Source organism: Salmo salar, chromosome ssa29, assembly GCF_905237065.1.
Source record: "Salmo salar chromosome ssa29, Ssal_v3.1, whole genome shotgun sequence".
NCBI classification, from domain to species: domain Eukaryota; kingdom Metazoa; phylum Chordata; class Actinopteri; order Salmoniformes; family Salmonidae; genus Salmo; species Salmo salar.
This window is the reverse complement of record NC_059470.1, coordinates 35,627,108-35,636,544: the sequence shown is the minus strand read 5'-3', so window position 1 is coordinate 35,636,544 and position 9,437 is coordinate 35,627,108. Positions and strand designations below refer to the sequence as shown.

Sequence of the window (9,437 nt, the reverse complement as noted above, 5' to 3'; positions counted from 1 at the left end):
GTTTCACAGCGTGTTGGTTGCTGCTTACGAGGTCCAGCTCCACCATGCGTCCTTCATCCTGTCCCAGACTGCATCTATAGAGTCAAAAGCTGGGCGGACGTCCAGGATGGAGAACTCATCGGTGTCCTTGTTGAACTCTCCGTCGTTGTAATCGTTCACGTAGCGGACTTCGTTCCCACAGCGGTCCACGATCCAGTCATGACGGTCGAATGGCAACTCATATCAGAAGACAGATACAAATAAAATAATTCAAAATATCTTCTACTATGAAATGGACTTTGTACGCTTATCAAGGTCCTTTAATTCAGAATGTACTCTGCACATATAACTTCTTCGCACAAACATTTCAAAGTAGAGGATTACAAAGTTATTGACAGCAATTTTCTCTCACCCCATCCAGTGATGCATTCGAACCCTAGAGGAGAACTCCTTGGCTTTGCCCCCCAAAACGTTTCAGTGACGGACCGCATGGACATTCCCTAACAAGAAAAGTAAAATGTCAGCCAGAACGAGTGAGAAAAAAAAGGTTATTTCCTCCTCATTTCCTCATTCCTCATCAGTCTGTAACACGGTAAAAGCAGTGTTAGATCTGGAGGTCTGATGGGTTATTGAGGTGTACGTTCGGAAAGGCTTCTAAAAAGTTTTCTCCATTGATTAGGCCTAACTTTAGCATAATTAACTATTTTTATTTATTTAACTAGGCAAGTCAGTTAAGAACAAATTCTTATTTACAACGACGGCCTAGGAACAGTGGGTTAACTGCCTTGTTCAGGGGCAGAATGACAGATTTTTACCTCGTCTGCTCTGGGATTCGATCGAGCAACCTTTCTGTTCCTGACCCAACACTCTGACAACTAGGTGACCTGTCGCTCCTAACTATAACTAGCTATGACTATGAATAACTAAATCCAGGAACGTCTCTTTTTCTACTCCCCCGGCGTGGAGGGCCTCCCACATCAGATTCTGCTGCCATGCCTGCTTCACCCAGGTCATCTTCCCTTCAGCGCCACCTGGTGGTGGGGAAGAAAATGGTTTTCTGCTGTTTAAACCACAATGCTGTACTGTGTTGTCTCCTGCTTCTTGAAAGCACAGACATACAGGCCAACAGACTTCATGCCACAGTCTAGTGAGTGTTTCCAGCAACAACAACCAAAGCCACTCAGGTGACATATAGCAATTTTACATATCAATTTCATAGTCATGGCACGCTTTGTGTAGAGCTATTGAATATTGAAAGCTCAAAAACCTAGAACAAAAACAATTATAACGTTTCACCAAAAAGAAAAGTGTTGGATTTCTCTCTATTCTCCTCTGATCGGTGATATTTCATTTTCATAGTCATGGCACGCTCTGTTTAAGAGCTATATGAGAGATCACCTTGATTTCACAGACTTAACAGAAAACATTGCAGTCAGAACACATCGTAAGCACTGTTCACAAAAGAGCTCTCCACCCTTCAATACAGCTTCTTAGTAGCTTTAACCCTTGGTAAATAGCAAGACTGTAGTAAGATGTAAGCCTATCTAACTTCATCAATGTAGCCTTAACCTTCCCTGAGCATTCCAGAACGTCTGCTCCGAGGAGTAGACCCAGTTCTTATTGGTTCCAGCCCCTGGGATCTTAGACTCCTCTCTGTTCACTGGCAGGAGGGTGAGTTGATCTGGAGCAGGGAGTTGGATGGGGGGGAGGCATCTGGACCCAACAGGATGATCATAACGTTAGCCAACATGTTGAAACATTTTCCTCTTAATCAGCTTTTATAAAGTGAATTTTCCCACATCAAGCCTTTCCCTTCACTACTCATGTTGAACACCCATCAAACAACCAACCAAATCAGCTGATACCATGGGGAGGGAAAACTATTTCCTAGCTACAGTTAGACTGCTATTAGTCAGTAACAGTTAACATGTAGACACTTTATCCTCTTACTGACCATGTTAGTGGGGTCGATGTCAGTCTGGCCCTGTGCAGCTGCTGTCTTTATAGGACAGTCCACAAACTCATAGGCCCGGTCGTGGTGTACGGGCCCTGCGGCAGCAGTGGGCATCTCTTGTGCAGGGACATCAGCAGTAGAGTGGTACATGGGGCACTCTGAGGGAGGGGCAACTACTGAGGCCATGGATGGAGAAGTCAAAGTTACAACACACATCTTAGGTAGGTCACTGTCAGGAAAAAGTCCTGCTCCAAAGAGACAAGCTTCACAGAATAGAATGTATTGTCGTCAGAGAGGAACATTCTTTCCACAACCTGTCAGCTACATACAACACAGGGGGTGTTGTAAAAAAATTTATGTTTTATTGTCACATACACCAGATAGGTACAGTGTACTTTTACAGGGTCAGCCACAGTAGTACAGTGCCTCTGGAGCAAATTATGGTTAAGTGCCTTGCACAAGGGCACATCAACTGATTCTACACCTCTTTGGCTCAGGTATTCGAACCAGCAACAATTTGGTTACCTGCCCAACGCTCTAACCGCTAGGCTACCCGCCACCCTTCAGATCTTCATCCACTATAACTAGTAACAATAGTACATGGTAAACAAAGCTCTGGAAAAACAACAACAATAAAAGTGACATAGACCGGCAATCTATTGGTCCTGGTGAAGAAGCTGAGACGGAGCTTACCTTTGACTGGTTCATGTACCTGGTGCATCGCACAGCCCTGTGATGGGGCCACGCCGACACTGAACACAGGATGGGGCCACGCCAACACTGAACACAGGATGGGGCCACGCCGATACTGAACACAGGATGGGGCCACGCCGACACTGAACAAAGGATGGGGCCAAGCTGATACTGAACACAGGATGGGGCCAAGCTGATACTGAACACAGGATGGGGCCAAGCTGATACTGAACACAGGATGGGGCCACGCCGACACTGAACACAGGATGGGGCCAAGCTGATACTGAACACAGGATGGGGCCACGCCGACACTGAACACAGGATGGGGCCAAGCTGATACTGAACACAGGATGGGGCCAAGCTGATACTGAACACAGGATGGGGCCAAGCTGATACTGAACACAGGATGGGGCCAAGCTGATACTGAACACAGGATGGGGCCAAGCTGATACTGAACACAGGATGGGGCCAAGCTGATACTGAACACAGGTTGGGGCCACGCCGACACTGAACGCAGGAGGGGGACAGGCCGTTGCCTCGAGGGGGAGACTGGGGGTAGAACATTGGACATTAGACTGGACATTGTGGCACCCATCTTGACTGACCTGTCTTGCCCTTGTCCAGAAAGATAGGCTAGTGCTAGAGGATAGAAGTGATCAGATGTTAGCTAGCTTAATGAGTCTAGTCTAGTTAGCTTCAGCTCTGGGTCTGTCTCATAAATGCTAGCTAGCTACAGTAGCTAGCAAGGCAACAACTCTATGTCCATAGCTACTGAAACTAACCCCCTATTCATAGCAATATCTGTCTACACATGGGTCTGTTAGCTAATGCTAGCAGTTAGTTAGGCAAACACAGTCAACCTGAGGTAAAACATTTTTTTGATTGAATATTCGGTTCTCTTGTCAATAGCTATGGAACCAAGCAAGCCATGACTTTGAAATGAAATATTCTGAATCAGGGAAGGATGGAGAAAAATCAACAGCTTTTTTCAACACACAGACACACACACACACACACACACACACACACACACACACACACACACACACACACACACACACACACACACACACACACACACACACACACACACAGTCTTGTACAAGTAACCACACCATTCAAAATACTAATTTTCCCTAACCACTTACCCTAACCTAGCCCTAGCTCCTAACCCTAAACCTAACCCTAGCGTCTAACACTAATTCCAACCTTAACCCTAAACCCCCTAGAAATAGCATTTGACCTTGTGGGGACTAACAAAATAACCCCAGTTGGTCAAATTTTTACAATTTTTACTATTTACTATTCTTGTCTAGTCCCCACAAGTATAGTTAAACACGTCCACACACACACTTGTTCTTCCATCCTCGTGGGGACGAAAAATGCTATTTTCCCCTAACCCTTAATCCTAATTGTAGCCCTAACCCTACACCTAATCCCCTAAACTCGAAATAGCCTTTTTCCTCATGGGAACACGGGAAATGTCCCCACGAAGGAGAATTTTCCTTGTTTTTACTATCCTTGTGGGGATATTTTAGGATTTCAGGCTTTGTCCCGATTCAGAATATATAAACTTTTCGTAGTCGTGGCACGCTTTGTGTTAGAGCTATATGAGACATCACCGTGACGTCACAATAGCAAGCAAATGTAGTTCCAGGTGTAGAAAGTTGCATTCTTCTGCATGGTTCTGTGCATAGCTGTGCTCTGTATTTACAAATAAGTCATCACATAATGTAGTTGACAGTACGGTAAGGACAATGAACCGTTGTCAATATCGCAGTGCTATTTCATGATGGACTATCAAAACTACCCGACAGATGGCGGTAGTGAGCCACTCGCTACCTCTAGCTATGTGAGGTTAATGTACCACGTACACAACTGTTTGTTCGCAATAAACAACAAACAATGTTGATAGCCCGTGCCGGTTAACTTATTCATAGACGAAGAATATCACAGTCAATAAATAACATTGTCTTTTAAAACAGAGGTTGTTATTTTCTGTGGAAAACATTAGCTACTAGCAAGCAAGTAACTAGTCCTCACCTGGTAGCTAGAGGGCTAGCAGAGGAAAATAACTGTCAATTTAGAATGATTACAAGGGCTCCTGAGTGGCACAGCGGTCTAAGGCACTGGTATCACTACAGTTCAAATCCAGGCTGAATCACATCTGGCTGTGATTGGGAGTCCCATAGGGTGGTTGCACAATTGGCCCAGCATTGTCTGGGGTAGGCCATCATTGTACATTTTTTATCTTTATTTAACTAGGCAAGTCAGTTAAGAACAAATTCTTATTTTCAATGACAGCCTAGGAACAGTGGGTTAACTGCCTTGTTCAGGGGCAGAAAAACAGATTTGTACCTTGGGGATTTGAACTTGCAACCTTTCGGTTACTAGTCAAACGCTCAGACCACTAGGCTACGCTGCCACCCCAGCAAATAAGAATTTGTTCTTAACTGACTTGCCAGACAAGTAGCTAGCTAGTACACTTCCTGATAACCTTGTACCCCGAGCCCAGCAACTCATGTGTGGCAGGCTATGGAACTATCAGTGGCAAAATAAATATTTGTGTGCTGATCACATTTTCCTGATGAAACCCTGGTGTGTGTGTGTGTGTGTGTGTGTGTGTGTGTGTGTATGTGTTCCTGCTCATAGCTAGATACAACCATTATATTGTGACTGATGCTTAGCACTGGCCAATGATAAGCAGAGTTGAAACAGCATGTTTTGCTGAACCTTCACACAAACATCCTAACTTGGACAATAAAGATATTGACTTGACCACTCAGACAAATGTGAGTATTTAAAAAATGCCAGTTTATTCATTGAAAACGATGGTTGTCTTTGCTTGTTAAAATTACGACTGACATCTGCATTCATCCAAGATAGCCAATGATGCAACAGTAAGGCAGGGATATCTAGCTAGCTACCACTGGCAGGCAGCTTGTGTCATTTGGTGTTCAAAACAAGATAGCTGAACAATAATAAGACAATAACTGAAACTCAACTAGTTAGTTGGGGGCTACAGATGGGCTAGCTACTAGCTTCAGTTGTTGCACACATGTATGCTGCATAGTGCCGTTGGGTGAAGATTTTAATAAGTAAAAAATACTGTGAGATTATTGTCGCTATTTTCATAAATGGACCGAATTAGCTTTTCTAGCCAACATTGGAATTCGAGCTAGCTGACTGGCTACATATTTAGAAAACAATACATACATATAAATACATGGATCTGGCTCAGTGGAGGCTGCTGAGGAGAGGACGACTCAAAAAAAAGAACTGACATGGAGCCAATGGAATGGCATCAAACACATGGAAACCATGTGTTTGATGTATTTTGATACCAATTCACTTATTCTGCTCCAGCCATTACAATGACACCAACCTCCTGTGCTCCGGTGTTGTGCCAAAAAGCTCCCACCTGCCAGAATCCCTCCCCTCGCATGAACGTGCACGCACTCAATTCTTCATTGCTGCATGCTAGTTGGGATTTCTGATCACGTTAGGCTGCGTTTCATTTCATTTTTTTTATGTCGGTTTGATCGCGGGGGAAGGCACTAGTAATGTCTGCAGTCTTCGGTTTGGCTATTTGTTTCAAGTGTCTTATTCCACTAGTAGTTGTTCTGAAATGTTTATATCTTGCCTACATTTTACTCCCTCCTCTATGTATAATAATATAACACATTATTCATTTCGGTTGCCTATCATGACGTGAAGTTTGTTCTATAGAAAGTATTTGACTCTGATGGACCCACAACATTATTGGTTTTTTAAAACAATACAGCCATAACAATTAACGTAAAAATACTTAATACTTAGACGTTGACTTATATCAATTACCTCGGTGTAACACTCATTCCTTCGACGATAAACGCGAATCCGACCATCACCATCACCCCTGGTGAGACAAAACCGCTACTCGTCAGTGAAGAGCACTTTTTGCCAGTCCTGTCTGGTCCAGCGACGGTGGGTCACAACAGGCCTACAAGCCCTCAGTCCAGCCTCTCTCAGCCTATTGCGGACTGTCTGAGCCCTGATGGAGGGATTTTGTTTTCTTGGTGTAACTCGGGCAGTTGTTGTTGCCATCCTGTACCTGTCCAGCTGGTGTGATGTTCGGATGTACCGATCCTGTGCAGGTGTTTTTACACGTGGTCTGCCACTGCGAGGACGATCAGCAGTCCGTCCTGTCTCTCTGTAGCACTGTCTTAGGCGTCTCACAGTACAGACATTGCAATTTATTGCCCTGGCCACATCTGCAGTCCTCATGCCTCCTTGCAGTATGCCTAAGGCACGTTCATGCAGATGAGCAGGGACCCTGAGCATCTTTCTTTTGGTGTTTTTCAGAGTCAGTAGAAAGGCCTCTTTAGTGTCCTAAGTTAACTGTGACCTTAATTGGCTACTGTATGTAAGCTGTTAGTGTCTTAACGACCGTTCCACAGGTGCATGTTCATTAATTGTTTATGGTTCATTTAACAAGCATGGGAAACAGTGTTTAAACCTTTACAATGAAGATCTGTGAAGTTATTTGTATTTTTCTGAATTATCTTTAAAAGACAGGATCCTGAAAAGGGACATTTCTTTTTTTGCTGAGTTTAGTTATATTGACTACGTACGTCCGTCCTTGCTCGCTCATTAATGTCTTTATTGAAATTACGGATTGCCTCTTATCCTCTTGTCGTCCCCTTATGCCATAGTTTGTACATTTCAATTGCCAGTAGAAACCACATTTATTTAAGCAAGTCAGCCATATCAGCTATGTTTTTAAAAAGCAGTAAATGAGTCTGAATGGACTGTTTTGCTGCCAGAAAAGGCTCCGCTGATAGCCAGGTGTAGCAGTGGTAAGGTGTTGGGACTCTGCTGTTGGGACGGCTTTATTTAGGCCCTAACAGTTTGTGGGCACCGTTTGTCACCATTATAGTGCAATGAATGTATTGTTTAGTGTTGTATTGAGTGGTGTAGTGGCTTTGCTGGCATGCATGCATGCCACTTATTTATTTATTTATTTTGCTTTCAAAATCAGCTCAAACATTGAACTATAGCCATTGAATACTACCATGCAAATATACCGTGCGTTATAGTGAAATAATGAAAGCTCCAGAATGCCCTTCAAGCCAATCAGAGACGAGTATTCCACAAGACTTAAAATATGTTTCATTAATTGGCGTTATTTGGGCATTTTAACATTACACTGTCAAACATGGATTTATTGCGAGTGGTCACTAGTGTTTTGATGATACGTCATATGAGGACGGGAACCATCCAGAACATATTCACTTTTTATGAATGGCTTCTGTTTCTATGATCCAGAAACCCTCTGCGGTGGTCAGTAGTAAACACAGTGAACAGGTGGCGGTCGCGCAACGCATACGTAATCTGGGAAGTGTTAATTAGGGAAACAGTACCATAGCAGACCTGTAGGTGTCAATGTAACCCTACAGTGCAAATCAAACCAACGTTTATTGGTCTCATACACAGTGTTGCAGATTTTAGCGCAGGTGCAGCAGAACGATTTTATTTCTACCTCCAACAATGCAGCAAAATCTAGCAATACCTTAACAATATACACATTGTCCAAAAGACATATCAGAATGATCAATATCAGAACGAGCAATAAGAGCCCATAATATAAATATGTATATATGTTTGTGAATGGTGTGTATAGTCAATATTGACAGTACATGAATAGAAAAAGGTGTGTACAGCAGTAGTTATATAGGATGAACCATGACTAGAATACAGTATATACATATGAAGTGGACAGCAATAGTTATATAGGATGAACCAGGACTAGAATACAGTATATACATATGAAGTGGACAGCAGTAGTTATATAGGATGAACCAGGACTAGAATACAGTATATACATATGAAGTGGACAGCAGTAGTTATATAGGATGAACCAGGACTAGAATACAGTATATACATATGAAGTGGACAGCAGTAGTTATATAGGATGAACCAGGACTAGAATACAGTATATACATATGAAGTGGACAGCAGTAGTTATATAGGATAAACCATGACTAGAATACAGTATATACATATGAAGTGGGTAAAGTATGTAAGGACTTTTTAAGTGGCCAGTGTTCAATGGCTCTACAGTATGTAGACAGGGCAGCATTCTCTAAGGTGCAGGGTAGAGTACCAGGTGATAGCCAGCTATTAATAGTGACTAAGGTTCAGGGCAGAGTACATGGCGGACGCTCACTAGTGATGACTGTTTAACAGTCTGATGGCATGGAGATAGAAGCTGTTTATCAGTCTCTCGGTCAGAGTCTCTGTTTATCAGTCCTTGATCTTCTTTGGCATAGTTTTCCACAGAGCTACAGCCTTGTACTAGGTAACCCCCAAAATAAAATAAACATTTCAGTAAACGAGGTATACAAAGAATATTGAAAGCAGGTGCTTCCACACAAATCAAATCAATCAAATCAAATGTTATTGGTCACATACACATGGTTAGCAGATGATATTGCGAGTGTAGCGAAATGCTTGTGCTTCTAGTTCCGATAGTGCAGCAACAACTAACATGTAATCTAACTCCACAACAACTACCCAATACAAATCTAAGTAAAGGAATGGAATAAGAATCTATACATATAAATATATGGATGAGCAATGTAGGCAAGATGCAATAGATGGTATAAAATGCAATATATACATATGAGATGAGTGATGCAAGATATGTCAACATTATTAAAGTGGCATTATTAAAGTGACTAGTGATCCATTTATTAAAGTGGCCAATGATTTCAAGTCTGTACGTAGGCAGCAGCCACTCTGTGTTAGTGATGGCTGTTTTACAGTCTGA

The 9,437-nt window shown here is 42.7% G+C and overlaps 1 pseudogene; it reads right to left on the bottom strand.

Moving 5' to 3' along the window:
* Nucleotides 1–873: 873 nt before the first annotated feature.
* On the bottom strand, nucleotides 874–3,209 carry LOC106590646 (uncharacterized; annotated as a pseudogene).
* Between the last annotated feature and the right edge of the window lie 6,228 nt (nucleotides 3,210–9,437).